The sequence below is a fragment of the Dendrobates tinctorius genome, unplaced genomic scaffold (genome assembly GCF_039654945.1).
Source record: "Dendrobates tinctorius isolate UK_male_01 unplaced genomic scaffold, ASM3965494v1 ptg000111l, whole genome shotgun sequence".
In the NCBI taxonomy this organism is placed as follows: domain Eukaryota; kingdom Metazoa; phylum Chordata; class Amphibia; order Anura; family Dendrobatidae; genus Dendrobates; species Dendrobates tinctorius.
In genome coordinates this window covers 12,463,224-12,468,512 of record NW_027361779.1, presented here as the reverse complement: position 1 = coordinate 12,468,512, position 5,289 = coordinate 12,463,224, and positions in this window count along the sequence as shown.

The following is a 5,289-nucleotide window of genomic DNA, read 5'->3' as shown; positions in this document are numbered from 1 at the left end:
GTGGAAACCACTGTTTCGGCGCATGGCAGAGCTCAGAAGGGAAGGAGCGCTGTTTGACTTTTTCAATGCAAAATTGGCTGGAATACAGATCGGACGTCATGTCACATTTGGAGAGCCCCTGATGTACCTAAACAGTGGAAATCCCCCACAAGTGACCCCATTTTGGAAACTAGACCCCCCAGGGACCTTATCTAGATATGTGGTGAGAACTTTGAACCCACAAGGGCTTCACAGAAGTTTATAACGTACAGGGGTACAATTAAAAAATCATATTTTTTCCACAAAAATGATCTTTTCACCCCCAATTTTTATGTTTCCAAGGGTAACAGGACCCTAAAAGTTATTGTGCAATTTGTCCTGAGTACGCTGATACCCCATATGTGGGTATAAACTACTATTTGTGTGCATGGCAGAGCTCAGAAGGGAAACAGGGCCATTTGACGTTTTTGGATGGAATTGAGATCGGACACCATGTCGCGTTTGGAATGCCCCTGACGTACCAAAACAGTGAAAACCCCCAACAAATGACACCATTTTGGAAACTAGACCCCCTAAGGAACTTATCTAGATGTGTGGTGAGCACTTTGAACCCCCCAGTGCTTCACAGAAGTTTATAACGCCCGGGCGTGAAAATAAAAAAATCATTTTTTTCCACAAAAATTATATTTTTGCCCCCAATTTTTTATTTTCCTAAGGGTAACAGGAGAAATTGGACCCCAAAAGTTGTTTTGCAATTTGTCCTGAGTAGGCTGATACCCTATATGTGGGGGTAAAACACTGTTTGGGCGCATGGCAGAGCTTGGAAGGGAAGGAGCACCATTTGACTTTTTCAATGCAGAATTGGCTGGAATTGAGATCAGATGCCATGTTGCATTTGGAGAGCACCTGATGTGCCCAAACAGTGGAAACCCCCCAATTATAACTCCAACCCTAACCTCAACACACCCCTAACCCTAATCTCAACCATAGCCCTAACCCTAGCCCTAACCCTAGCCCTAATGGGAAAATGGAAATAAATACATTTTCTTTTAATTTTATTATTTTTCCCTAACTAAGGGGGTGATAACAGGGGGTTTGATTTATTTTTGGCAGTTGTCATACGCTAAAAGACGCTTTTTATTGTAAAAATAGTTTTTGCATCACCACATATTGAGAGCTATAATTTTTCCATATTTTGACTCACCGAGTCATGTGAGGACTTATTTTTTGCGGGACAAGCTGATGTTTTAATTGGTATCATTTTCAGGCATATGACATTTTTTGATCGCTTTTTATTCCGACTGCGCTGCTGTGGGGGGCTCAGGGAAGCACGGAGGGAGCCCCATCCCTGCCGATGCTTCCCTTTAACCCCCAGTACACCGCGATCGTGTTTGATCGCAGTGTGCAAGGGGTTAACATGTCGGGGCAGTCCGTGACCGCCCCTGACACGTTGTGCCTGGTGTCAGCTGTCATAATCAGCTGACACCCGGCCGCGATCAGCGGCGCTCACCACGTGGGCGCCGCTGATCGCTGTGATGTACTATCCCGTCCCTGGGAATTAAGTTCCAGGGCACATTGACGGGATAGTACGTCACATGGGAGTAAGGGGTTAACAGATTAAATTAAACAATTGAGCTTTGAAAATTTACACTTTTCATTGAATTGCCCATTAATTCTCCATGCATAAATGTTTTCCTAAGAAAGACAAGCCTCAATTTACTTTCTTAATTATTCAGGTTTATTAACCTGACAGCACTGTAATTGTTAAATAACAATACTAATTATCAAAAATATAGATTTCTTAATAATTTTACACATAGTGTATATACAGTGCTCACCATAAATGAGTGCACCTCAACAGATTTGTCACAAAACCTTTATTGTCCTTTCAAATTCAATATTTTCTATGGGATACTACATAATACTCCCACACATATGGGTCATTGATTACAATCTAGATTTGTTATTTTGCATACCTCAAAAAAACAATTTTTCTAACTAATTCTTTCAAGGCCATGTTGCACAAATGAGCAAAGGTGAAAAGTACAAAGAAAAATGCATGGTGCCTACAGTGAAAAATGGTCATGGCAGTGTCCTTATGTGAAGCTGTATGAGTGCTGCTGATACCAGGGACCTAAATTTCATTGATATTGTCATGAATTCACCATCACTCCATTCTCTTGTTAGAAATGCACTTTTCCAACATGACAATGATCCAAAATGCACATCTAAGGCTAATGTTGCATTTCCGAAGAAGAACACGGCAAAAGTAAAGTGATTCGGTGGCCAAATATGTCTCATGAACTGAACTCAATTGAACACCTATGGAAAGGTTTGAAGAAACAAGTTGAGCATCACCCTCCATCCAGCATCCAGGCTTTAAAAGAAGTTGTTCTTAAAGAATGTAAAAAGATAGATGTTTCAATATGACGCTAACTTGTTCATTCCATACCTAGAAAACTTGAAACTATCCCTAAAAATCATGGAAGTCATACAGAATTTTAGATGTAGTTATTTTGATGTGGTGTTATTCATTTTTGCATCAACTAATTTCAGTAAAGGTGAACATTTTGGAATGAAAGTCATATTATTACCTTTACTTTTCATTTTAAGCAGAAAAATTGTCTGCAGTGGTCACATGCATTGCAGTCATGATGTCATGCAGCAAGGGAGCAGCAGCACAATAGCATAACTGATATGAAATATGATAGACACCTTGGCAAAAACCCAATGAACCGCATCATTATTTGGAACACTTGGGCTGGGTTGATGATTGTCTGAAAGATTTCTGTTGATCTATTCCTGTAATAGAAAAGCCCAACCAGAGGGTTTTGAAGTGGTGTGAAAGCAGATTTAAAGGAGCTGTTTAAAACTTTGTAAAATTTTCTTAATTTGGCCAGAATGGAGAGACAAAAATGGTCAATTGCTGTGTTTATGAGGCATGCTTATAGGGTATGATTCTAAGCCTGTCCAAAACCCCTGTTGCGGTGTGCACAACATGCGCCATGATGTGTCCTTATTTCTAACAGTTACATTCTTGATCATCAACTATATTTGGTAATGTGGAAAAATCCTTAAAGTGTGCTTAACTGCAATAAAAGGTACAAGCCATGGACAATAACGGTTTTGTTATTGAGAAAAAGGGTGAATTTATCATTAAGTTTACATCTGAAAACTTATAAATAAAATTTTCACATTTTTGCGCAATGCGTATGTGTGCAAAAATAATGGGCCCGTTTTTTCATTTGTAATTTCTAGAAGTCAATTCTCTTTTTTTAGTTTTGTGGTATTCGCCGAATTTTTGTGCTAAATTCTTCCAAATGATAATCATGGTTTATGAATTCAGCACAAGATCAAAAATGCTCATTATTTTTGTCTTTTAACAGTTTTTGCGACTTTTAGGGGCAAAAAGTCGCAAACCTTTTAATAGTCACACTTTTGTCTAAAATGCTCCAGAGACTAGAGTTAGATGCACAACAATGTGATATTTAGTAAAAGTAACATTTCATGAACATGTTTAAAATATTTAGATAAGCTAAGTTATCAAAGAAAAATAGAAAAAATCTTAAAGAATTTAAAAAAGAGGGAAAAAACATATAGACAATAAGTCCAAATGCAAATACTTTCAGGGGTAAAAAGAAGCAAATAACTCCTGAAAACTAGAGAAACAGCAATGATGAATTGGGGACTTTGTGACATTGCTATTTTTATGCCAGCTTTCTGAAAAGGGTATGGAGCATATCAGTAGGAGTCTGACAGGTGCACTCTAGTATGTGGCATAAATTATAGCAGAAATGTACTCCAGCTCATGACTGAAGTACATTTTCTGACATACAATGATTAAGGAGGCTTCTCTGAGTTGCGTTTGCTAGTTTCATATTTTTGTATGGTCTGCATAAGGTCGTTTTAATGGTTTACATCTAATGATTTGAATTTTATATTCATTGAGATTCGGATGCTGGATATTTCTTTTTATATGATGTTTTCTTTGGCTACAATTCAAGTCTCTGAGACGATGGCCTGAGTTGATATGCAAATTATAATGCCAATACAGGTGAGCTGATTCTTTGCTGTATTTAATTTCTTAAGGGGTGCATGACTCTTAATGAAATTGGTGCATCTTACTATAGTGGACGTTTGATGAATGTCTATATACAGTCATGGCCGAAAGTGTTTGCACTCTTGAAATTGTTCCAGAAAATGAAATATTTCTTGGAGAAAATCATTGAAATTACACGCTTTGTTATATACATGTTTAGATCCTTTGTGTTTATTTAAACATAACAAAAAAACTGAGGGAAAAAAGGCAAATAAGACAGTTTCACCCAAAACCCCAAAAATGGTCCAGACAAACTTGCTGGCATCTTTCCAAAATTGTAAACAACTTCGTTTCAAACATGTGATGTTCATTCAAACTCACCTATGGCAAGCATCAGGTGTGGGCAATATAATAATCACACCTGAAACCAGATAAAAAGGGGAGAAATTGACTCAATCTTTGTGTTGTGTGTCGGTGTATGCATGGAGAACAGAAAGACTAGAAGAGAACTGTCTGAGGACTTCAGAACTAAAATTTTGAACAATATCAACAATCTCAAGGTTACAAGTGCATTGCCAGAGATCTTGATGCTCCTTTGTCCACAGTGTGCAACATAATCAAGAAGTTTACAACCCATGTCAGTATAGCTATTCTCCCTGGAAGTGCACGGTAGAGAAAAAATAAAGAAATGCTGCAATGAAAGATAGTCTGGATGGTGGATAAACAGCCCCAATCAAGATCCAAAGAAATTCAAACTGTCCTTCAAGCTCTTGTTGCCTCAATATCAGGATGAACTATCCATCAACATTTGAATGAAATGAAATGCTATGGCAGGAGACCCAGGAGGACCCTATTGCTGACACAGAGACATTAAAAAGCTAGAATGCAATTTGCCAAAATTAAGGCAAAATCCTTCTGGGAAATAATCTTGTGGAAAAATGAGACCAAGATAAAGCTTTTTGGTAAACCATATGATTCTACTGTGTACTGAAAATGGAATGCGGCCTACAGAGAAAAGAACACAATGCCTACAGTCAGAGTTTCTTCCTGAGGAATCTGGCTTTTGTCTGAGACAATCGATACAGCCCCCTTTTTCCACAAGTCCCAAAATAAGGAAAATTCCATCCCCAATATGACTGGATGTATCAAGTCGTTTACTATTCCGATCTCATAGGACTTGGTAACGCAGCCTGTTTCCATGGTCACGCTGGCCACAGAGTAGTTCTTGGCATCTCCGTGTATGCAGTGGATGCAGATGAACTTATAAGGGT